At 42.8% G+C, this 25,523-nt stretch overlaps 1 protein-coding gene across 10 annotated transcripts in view; it reads right to left on the bottom strand.

Moving 5' to 3' along the window:
* The window catches only part of PAK1 (p21 (RAC1) activated kinase 1), an 89,483-nt gene that overhangs the window by 41,186 nt on the left and 22,774 nt on the right, over nt 1–25,523 (bottom strand). For 2 of the 10 annotated variants that reach the window (XM_085066640.1, XM_085066621.1), the window contains exon 2: nt 7,713–7,791. The exons of 7 other annotated variants lie outside the window; for them this stretch is intronic. The gene's annotated coding sequence lies outside the window, so the exon portion shown is untranslated. Of the gene's footprint in view, nt 1–7,712; nt 7,792–23,657; nt 23,768–25,523 lie in introns of those variants that run through there. One more of the 10 variants, XM_085066695.1, reaches the window with a different exon arrangement.

The raw sequence follows: 25,523 nt of genomic DNA, 5'->3' as shown, positions 1-25,523 counted from the left end.
GGCACAGAGGACACTGCAATGCAGTGGTTAGCAAAAAGCCCCAGCACGTGAATAGATGAAAGTTTACATTAACCTGTAAAAGCTGAGGTTTTTCTGAGGTGAATAAACACCAAGACAGAGACCTGCAAGGAGGAAATCAATGTTCCAAGAGCAAAACTCACTCATTCAACTCCTTTGTCGCTGGGAAAGAAAAGAGCAAGAAGACAACCCAATTATGGTTAGTGAATGAAACCATCCAAGAGCCTCAATTAGACTGAGGGGGAAATGCCACAGCAGTTCAGTGTTAATTGGAAATGCAAACATTTATCATCTATCATCAGCTTGCTCCTGTGTATAGCTCCATTGTGTTCACTGTAGCTAATGACAGTAGGAAGCCCAGTCCTCCATAGTATTTATGTAATGACTGGCAAAGCTGTCACATTCCCTTAATTGCTAGCCAGGATTTTCATACTGGCAGTAGTTTTCAATTAAATAAAATCACAAAGATTGGTTCAGTTTTATGTTGCTTCGTTAAAAGTTTTGGTTCTTCAGAGCTGGGGAAAGAGGGAGAATGAATAGTTCTCCAAAGACAGGCTAAGCTCTGCATTAAATACAAAGTTTTTGTAAACAAACTGATTTTAGAGACAATGAAAGCATTATCCAATACCCATAGCTGCAAGAGCTAATTTAATATCAGTAAAGACAAGCAATTTAAAAGCTGCACATAAATCTGCTTCAGGTTTGCAATGATTACTCCTTCAAGTGCGATACTGCCCTAGGAGCAGTTCACTGACAAGGCAAAATGAAAAAGCCTAAGGTGGCTTCAATTTCCCCCCCTAATTAAACTCTCACAGTAGAGTCTTCTTTGCTGCTAGAACATCAGCTCTGTGCTTATAATTATATGTTATCTGGCAAAACTCCCTATTCTACCTGCTTTATAATTCCAGAACGTATGGGAGGAACCATAGTGACACAGTCTCAGTCTCTAGACTTCCTTACTTGTACCAAATGCACTGCAGAGCATTAACTAGTCCATTAAGAATCATCATCGTTTAATTTAATGAGCAGCAGTTTGTTTTCAGGAAGCACCATCAAGCCTTTTATCACATCATTTACTCAGATTCCAATCATACTTACTGTATGTCAGTAGGGAAAAGAAAGCTCTATAGGACTGGCACAAAGGAACTGCTGTTTCTGCAATGTATTACAACCAAGTCTGCATTAGTGCTCAGTTAAATAAAGCCCATGTTCTAAAAAGTGAACTATTTTTACACCACTGAACAAAAGGAAATATAACAACATCACTTATTACAGTGGCAAGCCCATTTTAAGACACTGTGTAATTAGGAGTAGGCGTTAATTACAAGACTAGATACAGCAGGCAAGGTTTTCCTCAACAAACCTTTCCTTGCTCAAACCTTTGAGCAAGGAAACCCTTTTCTGGGGCATGGATCTCTTACCCTGTGTTCTTGCTAGAATGACCTAAGCAACTGTAAGTGGGACACATGGATCTTCACTGCTACCTATTTAAGACATTCTTTCTGAAGAAGCAGGAACACTACAGCCATAAAACCTAACGCAGAGGAGACTGACTGAGCTCCCATTCACAGCCCTGTCAGCATCTGAAGCAAGTGACTTGCTTATTTCCATCCAATTCCCAGTGGATGAGCATCTACATCATACAATTAGCAACAATATGAACTGCAAATTCAGCAGAATTGGGATTTCACTGATGGATGGATGGATGGATGGATGGCCAGTATGCATGTTTTATTCATCTCAAGACTGCTTTGTCAGGTTGTTGTATGTCCTCTGAGTACTTAAAATGCTAAAATCATTTTATGGTCACTACTGGGCAGACAAGAAGCTCTACAGACAATGTTGTACCTTTGCTAAGTGCTAGCCAAAACTCAACAGATTTCCAAAACGAAGACAACAACCAAAGACAGATGTTCTAGGAAGTTGTACAAGTCAAAGCATTTTGTTCAGTACAGTATTCCCTCCCACTGCTTTAAGTCACCTTGCTCAAGTCCTACAGCTACTTCCTCCTAAGGTCACCAGCCTAAGAATTAGCTTCCCTAGGAGAGCACAGCATGCAGCAAATCCAGGTGCAGTTTTCTGATCATCCTTCTCTAATTCCAGCAATTAAGACTCAAGGATATTCACAGCACACTGTCACAGAGATATGGTACCTACCCACAACCCCAAAGTTTACTCAGTGTTTGGGCACACAAACCAATTTTCATTTCATCACCCACTTCAGGTTACCTCACCACACTCCCTATCTCCTATTGAAGGCAAGCGACTATAAAATGGTACTTTAAATTCTGTAACTAGCACACCATAATTTCACCTCTCACCTTTACAGGAACAGCTCTGTTTCCTAAAAAACTCAAGACATAAACAGGGCAGTCAGTTTTGGAAACAGCTATCGCACAGCTCTCAAGAAATCCCAGGTTTGGTCCCTGAGCACACCCAGGAGCCATGCATGGGGGTGCACTTCCCAAAGCAATTTTTCCCCCTTCACTCTATGCCATTTACACTTATCTCACGTAAGTGCTGCCTTCCTCTTTAATAATAATAATAACATTCATACGCACATTGTGGCACAACCTGCACTAACTCCATCTTTCCTGTTCTTATCCTCTTTGCAGAGGGATCCAGTGAAGTAAAATGCACTTACTGCTGGAAATTAGGTCCTTCAAATCAATCCACAACAGAGCAAGACCTGATGGCTTAAGTGACCCGTCTCCTTTGCAGGTATGAGGCTGCTTCTTCCACTCTTTCTTTCCAGTTGTTTCTTTTGACTCAAGTTTTCATAGAATCATAGAAAAAGCTTGGGTTGGGAGGGATCCTAAAAATAACTAATTCCAGCCCACCTGACACGTGCAGCAATTCCTCCCAGTAGATCAGGTTGCTCAGGGCCCCTTCCAGCTTTTTGTTCCATTCCTGGTTATTCTTGTACTGCTGGTATTTGCAGGTGCTGATTCACAGCCTCCCAACATACGCACGTTTGGCTGCTTTTATTTTTAAGAAAAGTCTCTTCAGACTGGAAATAACTCTTGTTTTCCTGTGAACACTCTGCAATGTACATTTAGTTTTATCTGAGGAGCTTAAATATACTACTTTGACAAAAGCCTCAAAGTTTTGTCAGTCTCTGTTGCTCTATTAAAATGTTATAAAACAGACATCTAAACTTGTGGCCTGCTACTTTGTAAGGTCCCTTTTAACTTGAAAAATAGAAGTTGGATTTGAGCCTAATATATATTCTTTAAACTTCCAATGTGGTTTGAATTTACATCCCCCCCAGGTGAAACTTCCCCAAAGGGTTTCAATTCTTAAAGATAATTAAAAATCTGCAAAAAAATAATGCTTTATTTCTGACAAAATTTTACCAAGATGTCTTAAATAGAAGTAATCAAATCCCAAATAATGACTTTTTAAAATGGGATCTCAAAAAGCAGTCCGAAGCAAATAAGCCCCTAATTCTATCATTTTAGCATCTGATGTTGTCAGCAGACAGCTTCCATCTTAGATCTGAGATGATGCATTGTCTACAACCCTTGATCCACTGGCTCCTAACCTTTTCTTCCCCATGGAGCATCTGTACTCTGGGTATTTCCCTGGAGATTCATTAACTGCTTCTTCCTCGAAGGCCGAGATTATTGACATTTTTCTCAGGTGACATTTCTAACCATTTAAAAGACCTGTCAGGACAGGAAATAAATACATACCGAAAAATAACAATTCATCATTCTCTGTCAAGACATCGCAGGTAAAGGGAAGACCTAAGTTTTGGCTAATGCCTTTAAAGATCATTTTCTATCTTGCATGCCTGTAAATCATGTACATAGCATTCCACACCCTCTTCAATGCCAGGATCCCAAGGGAGAAGGTAGATTAGAATATTGGTATCTTTAATTTAGGAGGCAATTAGACTAACAACAACAAACCAGAGCTGTATGTATGCTCAAAACAATCTAGTTAGAATTCTAATTTAATTAAAAATCAGTCAAATAATCCCATTATGCTGAGAATTGCTTTAGGCGTGGTTCCAATCCAGCACATCTTTTTATTTAGTATTTTAGTTCCACACAGAGAAAGTGATTGAAATAACACTGTAAACTACCAGAATGGTCCCTTCTGTACAGCAAGTTCCTCTTCCAGTTAGAGAGCTTGGGAAGATACAGAAATAAATGTTCCAATGTCAGTCAGCCACTTGGTAAGCCACTTAATAAAAGAAACAAAAAGAAACCTGCTAAAATAAAAGCAGCCTACATCTCTGGTAGAGTAAGGGGATTCTCCACCTCTGCTCCACTCTGGTGAGACTCCACCTGGAGTGCTGCATCCATCTCTGGGGACCTCAGTGTAAGAAGGATGTGGACCTGCTGGAGCAAAACCAGAAAAGACCAGAAAGATGCTCAAAGAGTTGGAGCACCTCTGCTAGGGGGACAAGCTGAGAGAGCTGGAATTGTTCAGCCTGGAGAAGGGAAGGCTCCAGGGAGACTTTAGAGCACCTTCCAGTACCTAAAGGGGGCTACAACAGAGCTGGAGAGTGACTTTGGACAAGGGCATGGAGTTACAGAACAAGGGGGAATGGCCTTAAGATGGAGAGCAGGTTTAGATTAGATACTAGGAAGAAATTCTTTCCTGTGAGGGTAGTGAGGCACTGAAACAGGCTGCCCAAGAAGCTGTGGATACCATACCCTGGAAGTCTTCAAGGTCAGGTTGGATGGGGTTTTGAGCAACCTGGTGCAGTGGAAGGCAGTCCCCATGGCAAGGGATTGAAACCAGATGATCTTTAGGGTCCCCTTCCAACACAAACCATTCTATGATTCTACGAAATCCAGTTTTCCCACTCTTCATCCCACTACCTGCAAACATCAACTCAAAGGGCACTTATTTCCTCCTACTCCCCCTTTTGCCTCCTTTGTCAAAAAGGAACATGCACCCCTGCTACAGCTGCCCAATTTACAATTTTTTGTTTTTAAAAACAGAGAAAAAAATATTTCCAATATCATCTTTCCTTTCTGGATCTGCTCTTACATGATCTGTGGGGCTCTGCTGCATAACAAGCATTTTATCCATAGGAAAGAACAGCAGCACAGCTGCCAGAACCAGCTCCCTGCCTGCATCACACACATTTATGTGTGCATGTGTGTATATAACTTGCACCACCCAAGTTACTCACTTACTTTGTTTACTCCCAGACAGTGAGTATACATCATGTGATACGACCATTTATTCAAGAGTTATCCTCAAGTGACAAAATACCAAAAAGAAAAATAGTTGCAGGGAGTCATAAAGTACAACAGACAGCTCTAAATTAATATAATTTGGTATTGCACATTGCCTGATTACTTCTGTAAGTATTCATACACCAGATCTTGTTTCCATTAACTGAAATCTATATTAAATTATAAAATAAATAAACCTATTCCCCCGAGGCATATAAACAAGGTTGTTGCCCAAATTCCCGTTGCCCTCATGCACATCAACCACTACCACTCACAATACTGAAATATACTGGTGAATTAAATGAGAAAAGAAAACGAAGACACTTCTTGAGGCCATTTCCTCTTCCAAGACACTTGTGGGAGGAAGGGCCCAGCGTCTTAGCAAAGGTTAACCTCACCATTTCCCTCCAGGCTTGTGCTGAGGAAAGAAGAGATTCAAAGTCTTGCAATTCCAGAAATAGAAATCCTCCTCTGCAGACATTTTATTCTACCAGGTCAACACACAGAACACAGTGGTGGGTCCCCAGACATCATCTTTACCACTCATCCTGCTGAGCCTTCCAGTCTGCCAAACTCAACTTTCCAGTGCCTCTGACTTCTTGGGAAGTAGAGAAGATGTAAACAGACGGAAGTAATAAAGTTTCTGAACCACTTGGACTATTGTCACATTATTTATTTTTAGCATTTGAGTGTAGAATTCCAAGGGCCTGGTGGGTAGAACCAGGTTTTGCTCATCTTGGTCTTTTGCACTTTGACTAAATTTCATCTGCAAAGCCCTCTTGCCTCTCCAAATATCACTGGGAAATAAGGTAGGATGGTTTCAGGGCAGTGAATGTGTGATTATGAAGAACTGGGAGATTTTCCTTATTACAGGCTGTCCACAGCCTTAACGTTTGAGAAAGTCTGCCTGAAGAGACAAAACCTCACTTCTTGCTGCCAGAAAAGGGGGTAGACCCACAGCAGTCTCCATGAATGTGTAACAGTGGTGTGCAAATGACCTTTACACTCCAAAACAAAATCATTACAAAGCACCAAGGTCTTAGTCAGACCTGACAAATTTTTGCAGAACACAGTCAGGAAGCCAAAGCAATTTGGCCTTGCATTCCTGCAGGATTAAGCACAGCCATCCAACACCATGCCACCGTCCTGCAGGATCAGGATCACCACGGGGCTGCAGCTTGGTGGTCACTAGAGCCAAAGCCCATCCCACCTACACACACACACATCCAGCACAGAATATTGCAGCATGAAGCCACAGGACCATATGGCAAGAGCACCTCTGAAGATGGAATCAGGCAGCCATGTGAGTAGCAAGCTGACAGAAGAGGTAATATTTGGTTTCAACCTTTTCTGTATCATTAGTGCTTGTGCTAATTACAATAACCAGCAGCAGCAGTCACTCTGGTGGGAGGGCTGAACAGAAGTGACACAGCTGTCAACTGCATTCAAAGAACTAAATCCTTAAAAGTTCGTCCTTTCTGGGGGCAAAACAGAATCCATACAGCAAGATGCACAGGACTGCAGCTTTTTTAGGGCAGAAAGCTTCAGAGAGCAAGTACAGCTGACGCAGACGTTAAAAAACTAAGTGTGTTTGCCTTTTTCTCAGGGGGATTTAAACAGCAGGTGAGTGGGGCTGGTCTGTGGGACATGACCCTTTTTTATTTCAGCTATTTAGATGCAAATTGTTCCCCCTCCCTCCCCCTCTCAACACCATCTGTTCACCCAGAGGTTTAGACTGTGCCTAGGATGTAAGTTTTGGGGGAGGGGGATATAGATAAAGCACTGAGAGAATTTCAGTTGACGCCCCTATTTCCTCTAGGGCACAGTTTAGGAGAGAAAAAGAAAAATCACTTTGCAACACTATAAAATAACAATAGGATTTTTCTCTCATTCTACTGCACTCTTCTTACTGACCCCATGGATTTCCTACCCTAGAAACCATTCCTTGTCCAGCGTTAGGCCAACAAGCCACATTATATAGTGCCATTTATAGCAGGTTGCTATGGTGTTAGCAAAGGGCTTGAGCTGGAATTGCATGAAGTATCAGAGATTCAAGGAATTAAAGTCCTAAACAATAATAATGAAGTCCTTTACTACAGAGCACAGTATTTAATGTTCTTTTAGGGTTAGTGAAGCTGCCTCATCGCTGTCTGACTTTCCCAAGTGAACAGCAATATACTTTCAAGAACTGTTGAGAGATTTGATTCATTAAAAACTTCACCCAGGGCTCTCAGTTCTTCCTAAAGGAAAGATGATGGCTGACAGCACAGAGTCCACTTTCAGGAAGCTGGAAGATGATACAGTATTGGGAGTGGTGGCTGACAGACCAGGTGGGTGTGCTGCCAGAGATGTGGATATACAGATGAGAGTCTAGCAAAGGTCCACAAAGATGATTAAGGGACTGGAGTAGCTGGCATATGAGGAGAGGCTGAAAGAGCTGGGACTCTTCAGCCTGCAGAAGAAGCTCAGAGGGGTCTTATCAATGTGCATAAATACCTGATTGAGTTGTAAAGAAGATAGAACCAGGCTCCTCTTGGTGGTATCCAGCAACAGGGCAAGAGTCAGTGGGCACAAACTGAAACACAGGAAATTCCATTTAAATGTAAGAACAAACCCCACAACAAAACCACACTTTTTCTCTGGGTGGGGACAAGAGGAGACAGACACAAAACAACAGAACCTACAAAACTACAGATTGCTCAGAAAAATACTGGGAATTTCCATCCTTGGGGATGCTCAAAACCCCACTGGACATGCCTCTGATCAAACTGTTTCAGCTCCCACCACTTTAGGGGGGAATTGGACTGGAATATCCACAAAGGTTCCTGCCAACCTCAGCAATTCTCAAATCACAAGCCACACAAAGTGACAGTGAGGCTTTAAAGGAGAGAGATACTCAGTATCATTCAAACTACTTGTCTGAAGCATGTATTTTTTACTCCTCAGTATCCAAGGCCCCAGTTTAGAGACGAAGACAAATTAAGAGTTTGTGAAAACCTTGAGCAGAAAATCAGCAGAGGAGTTGGGATCAGTACTCCAACACCCTCATTATGAATTTTAGTGTGTGAAGTAGAGTCCTGGTACTTGGGAGATAACAGCTCTTGTCCCACTTCTCACAGACCTCATTTGTGATCTTGGAGGCACAAGAAGGGGAGAAAGCTCAAGCACTTCTTGTCTGCTCTGCTTCCTCCAATCAGTCATCTCTTCAAAGGAAAGGCAATTCAGGTAGTTACAGAGCACACAGCATGAGAAGAATCCCTTCCAGGTGCTTCTGCAACCTCAGCACAAGAAACAAGGAAAAGAAGGGGAAAGGAGAAGACTTAAGAAAAGAGAGCTGTGTATGCAGTCCTGATGGGAAACTCAGAGGTAAAGGGGGGCATGGAAGGATGTGAAAACCCTTCTTCCCCCTTGGATTCCCAGTGATGGGGCAGAAGAGCTCTCCTGAGCTTGAAATATGAATAGGCAGAGACCATCTACGGGGAAATGGGGAAGGAAAACAATACAGTGTGGACTTCAGAGCCTCAGCTGCATTTGAGCAAGTTCTTGGGGTGCCCTTGCATAACATTTAAGGCTGACACCAAGTTGGGTTCAGTCAGACTTTAATGGCAATGCTCCACTGAGGTGAAGCTCTTACTTCAGCTGGGTAGACATTCTGCCAGACAAGGTTTGCACAGCAACATTTTCTGAAGGGATTTGGGCCTTTTTCTTTTCTTACTGTTGGGATATTGTTTGATTTTCTTAAGTGCTGCCAACACAAACACATCTTCCCTCTTTCTTGCACAGAGAGAAGAAGCCAGATCAACGTATGATCTCAATTATCTGGTAACAGTCAGAAACTTCAGGTACCTACTTTCAGACTATTAATTTTTAAAATACATTTAATTCAATTTTACTGGAAAGCAATATGCTGACAAAAGTTGTGGCCATTTCATAAACAGTCTCCTAAAAGAATAAAAATCACTTATCTAAGCAAAGTGTTTCAATAAATTTGTGCTGATATTTTGAATGAATTTAAAGTTTTCACTTTAAAACACATGGAGTTATATTTTCTCCATTTATGAAAAGTAGTTTTCAGAACATCAGTGTTTCCCCTACACAGAATGAGTGTCTTCTTCATGCACTGCTCTAAAGCACCAGCTAATTTCTGTTTCCAGATCTCTGGCATTTCACCAGCACTACTGAGAATCTAAAGAACAGTTACTGGAAATGTTTTTGGTTAACCAACTTCTTGTTCACAAATCTAAGCACATGTACAGACTTTAAGGGCTGCAATCCTGCAGTTTAATATCTAACACAAGATACAGGCATCAAGTCTCAGTCTCCTTGACTTTTAAAAGACAGAAAGGTCATCTGTGATAGCTGAGGGTACTTGGTCTTAATGCCAGCAAGCCACCCACTGAAAACAGTGGGAGTTTGGCCCAAATTAGGATTTCAGGATTTATCCCTGTAACATTTCCCACACAGTACTACCTGACAGCCTCTGAAAGCTGGCAAAATGTGAGGGACATGCCAACACCATCCCAGATGAGGTTTCCAAGGGTGTATTTTGTAACAATTGAATTCAACGAACACCAGTCTGCATATGCACATATTCTTGCACTTCCAAGGGGGTTTAGCATGTTGATTTCAAAAGCACAGTGGCTAAAAACCCCTCTCTGATAGCAACTCAGTGCCAAACGAACCACACTTTTAAAGGAGGGGGGAAAAAAGCAAAACCACACAGCAGTTGCATCCAGGATATCATTTAACTTGTGCAATAATACCCCACCTTCAGATGCTTTTCTAGAACTTCTTTCCAGCACCACCACCAAATCCTCATCTTTTCCCAACCCGAACTTCCACCACTGCCCTAAAACAGCTACTGCCATGCCAAACACAACCTGGGACAAGGTGGATGGGTTTACAGCCAGGAAGCACCAAGGTCTGAGAGGCCAATTGCTGCCCACATGGTGCATTGGAACCCAAATCTAATGGCACTGATGCTCAGGAAACCAGCTTACCACTGGCCGATGATCTTTCCCATCCCTGTCCCACTCTTAACTAAGCAAATATTGACCAGGCAAGTATGTGCCAGAGCTGAGCATCTTCCCTGAGGGAAACATGTCTGTGAGCCCTGTTCAACCCAGTCTGGCCTTGATCCTGTGGGGAGCTGAGCAACACCCAGCTCATGTATTCCAGGGGCCAAAGGCTTCCTACAGTACCCTTGCTCTGAATGGGGCCCTGGATCCTGCCCAAACTGAAGCCACTGGTTCTACAGACAACAGCACAGAGTCTGTAGCATCTAATTCTTAAAAAGATCCTTTATTTGGATCCCTGGAGGCAGCAGGGGTTTGCACATGGCAGGATCAACACCTGTGGTGTAAGTCAGATCATATCCCTGTAAATAATCAATGCAGCAACTGGGATACAACAGGTAAGAGGAGCAGCCTCTTTAGCTATCACAGCAGCTCCCTGACAACAACGAACAGAAAATAACCCAAACAAATGATTAAAAAAAAAAGTTTAAAAGACAGTCAAGGACAGTTGGTCTTTCAGAGGCTGAAACATGACTCATTATGGAGCAAGAGCACAGCTAAGCAACACACTGATGAAGAGAAAGACAGGTTCCACTCTAAAAGCAACAATTAGTTATCAAATGACAGAAGACTTCCACAGGTTATTCAGTATGGTTGTGTTTTCCCTTGAAACTTGTCATTTTTAAGAGGATCCAAATGCAGAACGAAAGAAGCCTGACTGAAAGAAAAAAAAAAGAACAAAACAAAGAGAAAAAAAATCCCATCATCATCATGTTTATGACTTACATTCTCTAGACAGGAAATTTTTGGAGCAGCAAAAACCCCTCCACCCTTCACTTCCCAAACCCTTGATATCATAATCATATTTTTAAAATATTACCTTCTTGAATGATGCAGATTAAAAGGCGTAAGTAATTCTCTGACATACTATTGAAAACCACACAGCAGCACGAAACAGCACTTTATCGCATGCAAGGCCATTAAACTATTACTTACACTGCAATAAATAGTATCCACACAGATACCACTGTCACTGCTGAGCAGAAAACCGAGGAAGTTCCTCATCCCTGGCCCCTGGGGTTTGACTGAGAGAAGTTGAACTGCTCCTGCTTGGAGCAGTTTTGTCCTGCAGAAACACTGCAATATCTCAGCTAACACAGCAATTACCCTATGATTACCATGCAGACTTTATAGTCAGTAAAACAAAAGGGATCTTTCACTTCAAAAGTAATTTTTAAGGCAAAAACAGAGGAAAGATTTTCAAATTATGACTGTGAAAGGACAAGGAGAGGAGACTGCATTTGTATGGATCAGTAAAGCACTGATGAAACAACTGTGGCAGAGGATGGTCATAGGAGACCAGGGTTCATTGGCCACACCAAAAATGGGTTTATTTTCACAGAGCCAGTGCACTTGTCAACCACTCAGACAGAGCCCCAAATGAGAAGGCAGCCTGACAAGACAGAACAAGACACCCAGCTGGCTCCACAGTCTAGACAAAAACTTGCATCTCTGAAGCTTTTATATTTTCCCTTCCTCTTCCAGAGTTAAAATTGGAATGGTATCAGTTCCTTTCCCAAATGGAAAGCCCTCTGAGAGCAAACCAGATTTTGAAGCTTTCTAGCAACTACACAGAACAGACCGCCAGAGCTTGCTGCTTACAGCCTGTAAGGGCATCTGCAGGGTAGTCTTGGGATCAGAGCAGAGCTACAGTTGGATGCTCTCCAGAGGTATTTTAGGAGAACAGAATCAAATTGCCACACAAACTTAATTGCCAACTTTCCATCTACTGTTTCAGCAATTTGCTTGACACTTTTAATTTCAGAGGAGAGAGTGGTAGAGTAATATTTTGTTTTTATTAACATGTCCAAGTTCCCTAACACACCGTACAAATCTTTGGTATGGGACAAGATTCCTTCAAGTTCTGCTTTTGATAACTGAAGGCATTACAAATTCTTCATGCAGCCTGCAAAAAATATTTGGATAGACTGAGTTTAGGGCAGTCAGTGAGAAAGGTGCAAAGCAATATTCTTAAATTACCTATTCCACTCAAAATCCACAAATCCAGAGCAGAGAATTTTGGTCCTCTGCTGTCTCCTCAGAAGTCCATTCATAAAGTCAACCTTCAAGACACCTGATCACTTCATTACCTGGTGCTTTCAATACTTATGGCCCACACACTGCTATATCATCTGGGAAACAAGATGTCCCTGCTTTCTATTCCACAGGATTTAAGAGAGCTCAAATTCTGGTCCACTTTGAAAAGGCTGTCCAAGATCAGGATGTTTCTATGCTCCCATCACCAACTCATTGTCCATCCAGCTCCTGGCCATTGAACCTCTCCATTCCCAAGCTTACAGACATCTCACAGCACTCCACAGAATACACTGGGATCATGTGAGTGCATCAATATGCATTTGGATCATCTGTTAAACCCACAAGGTATCCACTGTCAGAAGACCCATAAAGAGTGGAGAGCCTGCGTATGACTTCCTCTTCACCATTTCTTCAAAAAAGAAATTTCAGTCCCAATTCCTACAGAACCAGAATGTCACCTAAAGGGGACTGTTTGCTTTTAGAGCTACATGAGAATTCAGGTTTTCAAGTAAAGCTGAGCTATCCAAAATCCAAATTGCTTATACATCTTGTTTCCATTATAGAGCAGATAGTACAATATCGTTTGTTGACTCTGCACTTGTTAACTGTGCCTCTTCAAGATTTCAGAGCAAAGAAATGAGTAAAGTATTAATCTAGAGAAGAGAATTAAAGATTTTACAGACCTCTAAACCAATTACAAGAGCCATGTTATTCTGTAACATTGTTCACAAGAATTGGGCTCTACCTTCAGAAGCCTGTCATTTGGATTATTAACATTTTTAAATATAAAAGGGCTGTATCCCAACACTGACTTTCAAGCCTAAGAGCATTTTGGTCTCAAGATGATTGACCACAGCAAAAAGTCAAGCTAAAGAGTGCAGGAAGTAGCTTCAGACCTTTCTAGCAGGTGTGCTTTCAAGCACCAGTTTGATAATTAGGTGCAGCATGCACAGGCACAGGAAACACCAACTCTATGTCAGAGGAGGGACAAATCCCAGTTTACAGTCACATAGAGGCACCAAAAATCCACTTTTTCTCTCCAGCTCTCCTAAGTTCTCTCCTTTCCTGAACGCTTGGAGAAGGGCATTTTTTTCTGCTCTATTCCACTTTACATGGGATTCCAAGTAAGTAGAAATTCCACTTTTCCCATTACTTTTCGGCACAATCTTCACATACACAGGAGGATAGATTTTAAAGAGAGCTTGAGCTTGTAAAAACTGCACCTTCCTACTCCACAAGTGAGACAATGTGCTCCAAAATCATACTCTGTGTAGTAACAGAAATTAAGATTTTACCAATTTCCTCAGAGCTCTGCAGAGCCTACGAAAAGTCATTTATGTTTTCAAGTCACAAACACCACTGACCCCACCAGCCTCACAGACTCAGTGGTTTTACAAAGAATAGTCAATCTCCAAGCCCTGAGCAGGAACAATGCTGGCCAGAGCTGTGACAATGCAAAAGTGACAGGGAGCACTTGAGCACAATCTGGTCAATAGTTACTGTTTACAGGTCCCATAAGAACTCCACTAGAGATATTAGAGGAACTATTTTTTGAGAAATTCGCTCACACACATAAAGGTGGAAAAAGAAATGGCACAAAGCTCTCAATTTGAGCAACCTGGTCTAATGGAAAGTGTCCCTGCCCATAGCAGAGGGGTTAGAATGAGATGACCTTTAAGGTCCCTTCCAACCCAAACCATTCTATGAAAGATACCCTGGCTCCAGGCAGCTTGACAGGTCAAGCCATGACACTTCCCATGCTCAAAATACAACTCCAAAGGCAACGAAGACTGAGCTACAAAGACAAGCACAAAGCCAGGTGACAGAAATTTCAACGTGGTAACACAGTTTCAACAGACATTCAAGCACAGCCCCAGTTTCCTCTAAAAATGAAAGGCTTCAGTGAGACAACCCAAGTGATTAAACCTACACAAAGCCTTGAGTCACTTGCTGGGTCACAATCCAGCTGATTCCAAGAATCTGTATGCAGGCTGCTTACCCAGAAATTAACCTACTGCCTCAGAAAGTGTTGCTTAATTTAGAAGACTGATTACTTACAGCACCTGCTGCTAGCCTTGCAGCCCCATACGCCAGCTTCTCCAAAATTAATGCTAAGTCTTCTAAAATTATTTACATAAGTAATTAAGGAAAGAACTAAAAAAACAGTGCTAAAAGTAAAACATAACAATCAGCTGGGTTATCAGCAGCAATTGAAACTGTAATTTCCAAAGTAAATAGTGTGAGTTAAGGCAGTTTGAGCTGAAGTTGCACAGTCAGTCCTTGTGGCAGACTCCCATTCTCAGCCAGGAATAAAGAGCAAACACTGCACAGGAGACACACACCAAATTGTGTATGTGTGTGACACCACCACCTCAGAAGAAGCCCCACAGAGCATAAGAACCTTTGCAGAAGAGGTGTCCTGGCTTTAAAGCCACATTACCTGTAGGCTTTAAATCTAAAGCCAAACCCACAACAGCCTTGTCACGCAAGCAAAGATCCTCTAGCAGTACTCGAGGACTGAGGTCAGCAGGCAATGGAGAGAGGAAGAGAAGAAAGGAGGACCAAAGAGCAGCTTGAATTTCAAGCCTTAGCCCTTCTCTAGAAGTTTCTGTTCACATCTACAGATAGAGACTCAAAGTAAGTACATGGGAATAAGCACCCAGGAATGCCAAGGGAGCTGGCAGATGACATTGTGAGGCCAGGTTCAGTAATTTTTGATCAATCATGGCAACTGGCAGAAGGGTCCACAGACTGGAGGAAAGCAAATGTCAATCCCAGTCTTCCAGAAGACCCAGGGAACCACAAATGGGCCCTCAGGAACCTCATGAAATTCAGCAAGGAGAAACAAAGTTCTGCACTCAGGGAGGAACAACCACAGGCACCTACATATCACCCAGCTGGAAAACACTTTGGCAGAAAGGGATCTGGGGTCCTGACAGTCACCAAGCTGAACATGAGCCACAGTGGGTCCTTGCAGCCAAGAAGGCAAATGGTATCCTGGGCTGTATGAGGTCAAGTATTGCCAATAGGTTCAAAGCAGATGATCCTGCACCTCTCCTCAGCACTGGTGAGGCCACACCTGGAATGCTGTGTCCACTTCTGGGCTTACCTGTATGACAGACACACACAGACCAGAGAGAGTCCAGCAAAGGGCTGCAAAGATGCTGAGGGGGGCATCTCTTCTATGATAAAAGGCTGACAGAGCTAGGAATGTTCAGCTGAGAGAAGAGCAGGCCCAAGGAGATCTCATCAATTTATATAAATCCCTCTGGGGAGGGTGCAAAGCAAATGGAGCCAGGCTCTTGTCAGTAATGCCCAGTGCCAGGACCAGAGGCCATGGGCACAAAGTGAAACACAGAGGCCCCTCTGAACATCACAAAACATTTTTTCACTGTGAGGATGACCAAACACTGACACAGGCTGGCCAGAAAGGTGGTGGAGTCTCCATCCTTGGGGATATTCAAATGCTGTCTGGGCACTGTCCTGGGCAACTGGCTGTGAGTGGCCTTGCTTGAGCACAGCAGGTGAGGCCAGATGACTTCTGGAGTTCCCACCTCAGACAGTCTGATTCTGTAAAGACACATACCTAAAGGTGTACAGGTATCAAGAAGAGCCCTTCCAAGAGGCAATGCAAACCTTTAAGTTTAACTACTGAATGCATATTTTTATTCTGCTTGAAAAACAATTACATTTCAATAATAGTAGCTGAGATGTTGCATGCTTCCTTCCAGGAGAAGAAGGAGTTCATAATTAAGCATGTAACCCTTTACCACACAGGTCTGTCTCAGAGAAGAGTCAGCCCACTTGCTTGTGCACACACAAGTTGGAAGTAATTCACATTTGGGAGCTTATTTCTGTTCCTAATCAAGACAGAGGTTATTTGCAAAAATTCAGCTGGGATCTTAAAACCCACTTCATGTACTCAGTAGAACTTTTTCAGCAGCTTGAAAACATCCAACAGTCTATGCCTGCTTCCTCCCCTGACCCATATATATCAAGCTCTAAAAGCCACAAGCGGCCTATACAGAAAGGTTTGCCTTTTAGGAGGCGGAACAAAGAACATAACATTCCTGTCTGAGTGCAACAAAAACAGTTTGAACAAGATTTCAAAAGGTCGCAGTCATAACAGCCTCTCAGAACTAGAGGCACCCAGTTGCAATTCAAGCTACGCAGCTCATCTCTTTCAAGCCCAAAAGCTTGGCTAAGTTTGCAGGTCTTTTGGGGACACTAAGCAAAGTACCGGAGTGCCTCAGCTCCAGACACCGGCTGTCTCAGAAGCCAAAGCAAGCAAAGTAAAACTCAAAGTACTCAGGCTTAGGAGAGCTGTGTGGGCAAAAATCTGACTTCACCCATTGCTTTGCAGCTGTGTAGCAGTCCCAGAGAGCATTACACTTCATATTATTCCTTAGGATGTTCTTATTTCTTTGCTTACAGCTTATGTATTGAAGTATCTTCCAATCTGTACAGCTTTCCAAAAGAATCTTCTATCTGCTGTTTTACTGTATGATGAATTAATGAAGGCTTGGTATAAATAAATAGCCTGAAATTATTTTGGAAGGGAAAATGCACAAGAGTCTCTGCAGAAGAGGATACTCCTCCTCCTTCCCCACCCCCTTGGCCAACACTGCCTATGCAAGAGGCTCATAAAATTTCAGGATCCTTTCCCTAAATTTTAAGCACTGCACAGAAAACCATTCATCCATAAAACACTACTCAGTGATAAAATGTTACTAACATGGGTGAAGGAACATCATCTGCTGGGTAACACAGAATACCTGAAAGTGAACAATAGCTCTACTACCCTTCTGTAAACTGAGTACACAGCTAAAGTTAGTTGAGAAAGGTCACACAAGTTAACAGCAGAGAAGAAACATCTTCCAGGCTTCTGTCCTGTTCTGATTCTGCACCTGCAACCCTCTGCTAATTTTGCAAGTGACTTTGGAGCAAGGCATGGAGCAGGCATCTGCTGCTGGAAGAGGCTGCCAGGCAGAAGCTACAGGGGCTGGTACCACACTCAGAATGGAAACAGCTCAGAGAGCAGGAAGAAAACTGGCAGCAGTCTGCCATCCTTATCCACCTCCTGTACAACTTTCCCAATCGGAGACATTGACACTGCTCACTCCCTTTTTCCTTTCTGCCTGAATGAGCATCACAGATTTATTCCTGGTTGAAACTATCAAGTGATTACAGAACTCTACCCTACTCCCTACAGGGCACAAGTCGCATGAAGCAGAGATTTGGATCACTGCTCCTGGCACAACTGATAGTGTTCTTGTTCTGACCACCTATGCCAGGAATAGGATTTTCATGTCACAGAATCATTAAGGTTGGAAAAGACCTTTAAGATCATCAAGTCCAACCATCAACCCAGCATTACCACCACATTCACCATTAAACCATGTCCTCAAGAGCCAAATCCACATATTTTCTGAACACTTCCAGGGATGGTGACTCCACCACTTCTTTAGGCACTCTGTTCCAATGCTTTACAACCCTTCATTTGAAAAAAAAAATTCCTAATATCTAATCTAAACCTCCCCTGCAATATCTTGAGGCCATTTCCTCTTGTCCTGTTGAGATGAAAGAAATGTTTTCCCAGAGAAAGAGGCCTGAACATTTCACCAGACATTACTCTACAGTTCCTGCACTCTGACGTGCTTAAAGCTGTCAGCACATCCTCTCAGACTGACATGACAGATGTTGACCTTGTTCCCCACTTCCCTCACCTGACACCAGGCTGACTCTGTTGACCTCCACTCGAAGCACATGCTTCAACCTATGAACTCAGCCCAAAGCAAAGCACATCCAAGCTGTGACATGACCACCACATTCCTTTCTCTCTAAAGTGAACTCATTTATGTTGCTCTGCTGAACACCTGAAGGACACCTATTCCAACAGGCTTATCTTTGCCCCACCTCCTTCCCCAGGAGACTGGTGGCAGATACCTGCCTGGGGCTGCAAAGCCCCAGCACTACCAGTTACTGCCCATTAATCTTAACTCCTAAACACTTTTCAGACCAATGGCATGAGCTGCCACTTCAATAAAACATTAAGAGCTGAGCATAAAAAAACCCTCCTTTGATTCATATAAGATGCTGATAAGAGAAGCCAAATTTCTAGACACTCTCTAGAGACAGCTCTTGGGGCAGAAGCAGAAATAGAACAAAACCAATATTGTTCTCATGCGGTGGCATCATGCCAAACCTCTCTAGGCTTTTGGCATCAGAAAAAATTGCCAGCCACCACCAGATTCAGCAGGAATCCAGCTGAAGGTCTCCGCTGTGCAGTCTATCAGCAGTTCAGCTTCTTCAACACCACATCGAGGTTCTGATAACAGGGAAGTAAAACTATCTCCAATATGTGAGACTTTCGGAAAGGGATGCTTGCTTCAGTCACCACAAACATGCAGCAGGTGCTAGCGACATGCAGCTTTGATTCAATCTTCATTGGCCTCTTTACAGAGTTTGTGGTTTGTTTTTCATAATTCTCATTGTGCACAGTGAAAGAGATCCTCTTTTATTTATATGTCCTGGTTCCAGTACTGCAACAGTTGAGTTTTAACACCTTTATCACTTCTTTTTTCTTAACAGCAAAACAAACAAACAAAAGGCCATGCACACACCCTGGATTTTCCCTCCTTAATGGTACAGAAACCTTTTATTCATCTGCTCCGTCTCTTTCAGGTTTTACAGCTCAAAACAAATTTTAGCCAACAGCATTTGTTTATGACTTCCAGCACCAACTGTTTTCTTTTTTAAAGATTCAGAGAACCACCTTGACCCAATTTCATTAGTACTGCTATTAAATTAGCAATTCAGCTGGCTGGTGAGAACCACATTTTGATCACAACAGGCACCCCTGTTCCAAACAGATAGGTGAACCAAGTATTGCAATATAATACCCTGGCAACATGCACACCGGCAGAAGTTGTCTGAGCCACCATCAGGACATGGCTGAAAGGGCTTGGAAGCAGATTCACATCCCATTTGGCCACTCCTACCACAGGGAAAACAACCTCGAGCAGAGCTGCAACAGCCACCCCAGTATCTGCCCAGAACCACAAATTAGTGGCCCAAAATAAGGCTGTGAGGAGGCAGTGCCTCTGCATTGGTTCTATTCCTCTGGCTGTCAACCAGCTTGGAGCAAGTCCCACAGGCAGAGAAAACCTAAGAGAGATTGGAATCAGGCCTCCCATCAGTGAGGCAACCGATTTCACTGGCCTTTTCATCAATCCCTCAGGGCTGTTTTCACTCTCTCATGAGAATCTGGGATATAGTTATGTAAAACAGATTCCTCACCCTTAATTAAAATAAAGTTCACATGCACACCCTGCTGAAGGCAGCATTAAAAAATTACTTCTATGAGGAATAAGTCACTTATAATTAAAAAAAAAAAAAATTTTCATTGTGCACACAAGGGAGTGTCGAACACTTGCCAGCCACCTGGATAATTGCTTCCTATGAAAAGCTGCAGAGGAGAGCCCTGGGGAAAGGAAGGGTCATGCAGAGACTCTTGAAAAGGGAAGAGTCTTGCAAAGTGCAAGTGGGATTTGCCCTGCATGGGTGAATGGTTAAGAGCCTGTCACCACATTCTACCTATTCTGAGGCCACTGTCACCAATTCTCCACTGCACTAGTATGGTCTTTCACCCGTTTTAAAATCAAAGCCCATAATGTTTAATCAAAAGTTCCCTGGCTGTAAAAGCATGAGAGCTGATGGTTCATATTCAGCTTTACCTGCTGACTTTATGACTTAAACCTGTGTTCCTTCCCTCCTTCTCATAGCGAACAGTCTCAACTATTTTAGCTGCTTCTTGGAAGACAGCCCATGTCTTTGCCCTTTTAGCTGCCTTTCTGCAATGCCACTGTGCTCTGCAAGAGATGTGGAGACCAGAAATGCACATCACCCACAAGATATGGGTGCATCAAGCATTTATACCAAAGCCAAATGGTATTGTTCATCACTTTCCCAATGAAGACGGTGGCTTTTTTGGTTGCTGCTGCAGTGATGTTTCCCTCTCCATTACAAAATGTGAAACTGTCCCAAATTTTTTACTTCCTATAATTCATGTGGCTTTTAAACCATACAAAAGCCTTTCCTGCAAACTTATAGGAGCTTAAGATGTTGACAGAAGTTTTCTGAAAATCCAGCTATATTATACCCACTTTAACCCTTTTTTATTGACACCCCAGAGAACTTCATAGGGTTGGGCAGCAGGATTTTCATTTTCAGAAGCCACACTGACTGTCCCAACAGTTAACATTTCTCTACATATTCAGAGATCCCTTCCATTCCTGGTAGCATGACTCTCTGTTGTGCTGTTCCCAGGATCCCCTCTAGAGCCCTTTTTATAGTTGGGAATCACACTGGCAGCTCCCCAGTCCTCTGGCACAGTGGCTGTCTGTAGTGATAAATTATACAGCTTGGCCAGCAGTTCTGCAGTTTCACATTCAAGCTCCTCAGGACTCTTGAATGCCATCCAGCTCTGGTGACTTATTAACATTTATCTATTTGGTCTAATTTTTCCTTTTGTGATTATCTCAGATTAGTTTATTGATCTCTTGGCTACAAAAAGGGCAATTGACACGGGAACATCTCCAACATCTCCAGCAGTTAAGACTTGATGATAACACTTTTATCATCTTAGAGTAACTTTTTTTACACCTTTGATATCTAGCACTCCCCAAGATACCCAAATCTTATTGTATTATATCCTCACATATATAATATTTATATCCTAGTGGATATAAAAAGTGACATCATCTCAGAAAAGCAGTCCTAAGACAGACTGGTTTACCTACCTGCTGTTCCTCTCCTGCCAACCTGTGCCCTGGAGCAGCTGTCACCCTGCCGAAAGTTTCAGATACCACAAGAGATCAGTGAGATTAAACTGTGTCACCATGGCAGCCAGCTGTAAGGCAGGGTGGAGATCCAAGCACCAGCAATTCAAGTTTGGGACAGCAGCTATCGAGGCCTAAAGCAAAGTTTCTGTTTGGGCTCCTCCTGACCGGGAAGGCTGGCACAAACGGAAAGTAACTTCTGTGCCAGGTGATGACACTGACAGATGCCAGGCAATCCGAGGTGCAAACAACTGCAGATTTTAGTAGTTTACCCTGACTGAAGTACTAAAGCAGGTACCTTCCTCACTGCCACACGAAGTGTTTCTGTTCCTCACCACCACATCCCTATAACACTCACAAGGTTCAACAAAAATGCTCCTTTTGGATGAGGCTGTGTGAAGCTACCTGCCTGCACAGGCACTTGCAGAGCACAGACTCAAACAGTTTCCTTCTTCCACACCCTCCATTCCTTGGCATTTATACCCTTCAGAAGCCCATAGCAGTCCTGCCCTCCTACTCATTTTATAAAAACTACACAAGAATATAGCTTTTATCTTCCTCCTGCGTCAATCCCTCCAACCCCAAAGTCACTTCTGTTGCTTTCCTTCAACTTCCTCCTGTTTATCTACTAGAAAGTAACAAAGATCAAAGGCACCATTACATCACAATAAAAAAATCCCCCCACCCTTCACACTGATTAGCAACATCAGACCCAATTTTCAGAAAGATATTTAAGAGTTTTTAAAAATACTTTACTAGCTTAGGTGCCAAATCCCAACAGTTTCCGAGGGAATCAAGCGCCCACGCGCTTTCTGGATTCCCACTAGATGCCTACCCACATCTTTTAGTACGTAACCACATGAAACACTACTTTTGTTCTCAAGGTTAGGCTCTCATGTGCTGCTAAGACTGTCCCTGAATGTTCCCACTGAAACACATAGGCTGCTGAGAGAGTTATGTCTCCTGGTTAGGGAGAAGAAAAAGAAAAAAAGGAAAATAAAAAGAAGAAAGTGGGGGGGGGAAAGAAGAGAAAAAGGAAAAAAAAAGACAAAACCCCTTCACAACTTTTGTTTTTTCTGCTTTCATACTGGGCAGATCTTACCAGGTACCTGCTGCACAGTTCCTGCCAGATGAAAGTTTTGTTTTCATCTTGGCTATGAATTCTGAGGCACAGATGTTGCTGAAGTCTTTTAGTACATATTGCAGGGTATTCAGAGATAAAATGACATCAGAAATGTGTTTTCCTATTCCTCCTGTGCTTGCTGCTTCTCTGTTTGCCCTTTGCACCTGTATGACAGAACTAAGCATATTATTTCTCCAGCATAGCTGTGTTTCATGCTCACTGTGAGCCTTTACTGGCAGTGTTTAGGTGGAAGGTGACAAGGAATCACAGCACCTCCACGAAAAAGCCATCAAGCATTTGTGCAACCTATATCATAGCACTTGGGCTATGAAGTAGAGGACTGCAAGGTAGAAGGGGAACAGCTAAACAGTAGAATTATTTAATTCTTGTGTGACTGGCAGCAGCATTAGCCACATAATTCTGTCTTGGAGCAAAAATATAGTTCCAGCTGAACACCAGTAAGAAGTTTGGGCCCAGCTTATAATCACTCCTTCAATTCTGAAAATCTTCTCATGAATCCACATAACAGTTCCAGGACACTAGACATTATGCAGATAGGTGATGGGGAAATCCCAAAAGTGCTCTGCTACACTAACAAATCAACCCATTAGGCAAAGCAAGGGAGTCCCTACAGCATGGCAGGGATTACAAGCATCATGCCTCCATATGGAATCAAAGGAGGATTCAGAGCGACAGACCAATGGGATGGGGAAAACACGATCCAGTTGTGATTTTCTGTCAGGGTCTTTCTCACAAATACATTTACTAAAGACAGAGAACCAGCTACAGAAGAGTCAAAATCAAAAGGCTGAGAGAGTTGGGGCTGTTCAGCCTGGAGAAGAGAAGGCTCCAGGCATACCTTATGGCCCCTTCCAGTACCTTAAGGGGGTTACAAGAAGGTAGGAGAGGGACTTTTGATAAGGGCATGGAGTAACAGGGCAAGGGGAGTGGTCTTAAACTGAAGGAGGGTAGGTTTAGATTAGATATTAGGAAAAAATTCTTCACTATAAAAGTGGTGAGGCACTGGAACAGGTTGCCCAGAGAAGCTGTGGATGCCCCATCCCTGAAAGTGTTCAAGACCAGGCTGGATGGGGTTTTGAGTGACCTCGTCTAAGAATAGACTCCCTGGCCATGGCAGGGGGGTTGAAACTGGATGATCTTTAAGGTCATTCCATGCCAGACCATTCTATGATTCTATAAAATCCAGGAGTTTCAGATCTGCAGCATAATCAGGTCCCACAGGAGCTGACTGGCCAGGTGCTAGAGGTTCAGAGAGCTTTGGGACAGAGGCATATAAGAACAAAATAAGCAAAATAAAAAGCTACATAGAGCAGGTACCAAAATGACAGAGTAAAAAGGCACTTACTTGAGTGTCAGTTCTGAGGAGCCACTAAATCTCACCATATGCCTTACAGACCTTACTCCCAGCTTTCAGACCTGTAGGCAGCTCCGTGATCTTTAATACTACACCACAGCTACAGTTACTCATACTGCTTTGCAAAGTTTCCTGCCAGGTCAGCTCACAGCCAAGTGCTGAAAGGGAAAAGCACCCTTGCTTTTGGATGGCTCTGTGCCACGATGAGCTCAGCTGTGTCAAGCTTTATCCTCTGATCGCAGCTCCTAAGAAACTCAAGAGCACACTCCCAGCAGGTGGAGAGAGATCCCTCCTGTCCTTTCATCATGCACTCAGTCTCCATGAAAATGCAAGTTCAGAATTATAACTTTAATGTCAATTTTGAGTTGACCACATCAAAAGGAAAGCAGCTGCCAACGGCCACATCCTTGCTTTATAGTTTGGGGGAGGAGGGGAGTGCGAGATAGTTTTGAGAAAAAAAGCAAAACACAAGCTTCTCATATGTTAGTCAAGAAGAATGTTAAGTCAACCACAGACTCTCCTCCAAAATTTGTAGTTAGTTCATTAGGAATTTACAGCCCTCACAGAGAGAATTTTTATGCTAAAACTAGCACAGGTTATGCTTCATAGAGAACCCTTCCCCAGCTCACCCCATGTACACCCCAGCAAAAAGACAATCAGTGCTCACAAGAGCCCCACTACAGAAGGAAAGCACATGAATTAATGAGAAAGGAAACAGGGAACAGAGATCAGGCATGCTCATCTTGGATTTCAGATCATTTACCTATAGCTACAGGAAGTGCAGATGGAACAGGATCTCAAGCCTTGAAAAACAAACACAGCTACACCACACATTGGATGAGATCACCTTGTTGAAGTCACTGCTCCTCGATACTGAGCCAAAATAACAGGGTGGGATTCAAAGAGCAACATCATCAGAAACACAAAGCAGCCACTGTAATACTAAATTTAAAGCAGGTATGATGTAAAAAGCAGAAAGCCACTTGCTGCCCGGGTGAGATTCTTTTCATCTCCATGACCATTACATCCTAAACTGCACATTTACACATTTAATGCTGCCACATGACAGCATGTGATGAAATGTTTTTGAAACAAACAGAAAAAGCCCACACAAACACTGTTGGTGGCATTTGGACTAGGTTCCAGGGTGAATAAGTATTGGATCAGAAGGCAGGAAGGGCTCTTGCAGGATGTACCTAGTGTTAAAAAGAATTGGCTCTTAAAAAAAAGAGACCATCTAGAATAAAATTGATGATGTGAATTAAAGAAAAAAATTCTCAATGATCATCTAATGAACTGCAGGAGATAAAGGAAATCAAGCTGAGATCATTTCAACATTAGCATTTTTCTAAAGCAGCAAATAACTTAAAAAGAAGCCATTGCCCACAAGAGAAGACATTTTTGGTCGGACAAAGTAAATGACTAAATTCTTACAATTTTTTTACACCTCATCACTTCTGAAGGTTTTTCTTTTGCAACTCAATGACTTGCTTCAGAGACACACAAAACAAATAAAAAGCTGGCACTCTGCAGTCTACAAGGTAGTGAGATTTCTGATCTGCCCTTCTGCAGCCTTCTCCTGCCCTGACACCCCCAAATCCCCCTCTTCACCATGAGTAAATTGGAAACAAGTTTGGGAGGGGGGACTCTTAACATGAGCTGGCAGGACACTGTTTCAGCAAGTATAACTTTGATGTGAAAGCCAGAAGCCCTACTATGACAGTGCAGTGAGTCACTTGATGACAAGTCACTGAGGCATTTAGAGATAGATGTTGAATTCTAACAAGTGACACTGTTTTGCCTCCTCTAAGTGAAGTGTGTGCCTTTATTGAACCTAGAATCCAAACACTGCCTGTG

The sequence above is a fragment of the Lichenostomus cassidix genome, chromosome 1, assembly GCF_008360975.1.
Source record: "Lichenostomus cassidix isolate B80296 chromosome 1, HeHo_3.0, whole genome shotgun sequence".
Lineage (NCBI taxonomy): Eukaryota > Metazoa > Chordata > Aves > Passeriformes > Meliphagidae > Lichenostomus > Lichenostomus cassidix.
Note: the sequence above shows the minus strand (reverse complement) of the source record. Positions and strands in the feature narration are given on the sequence as shown.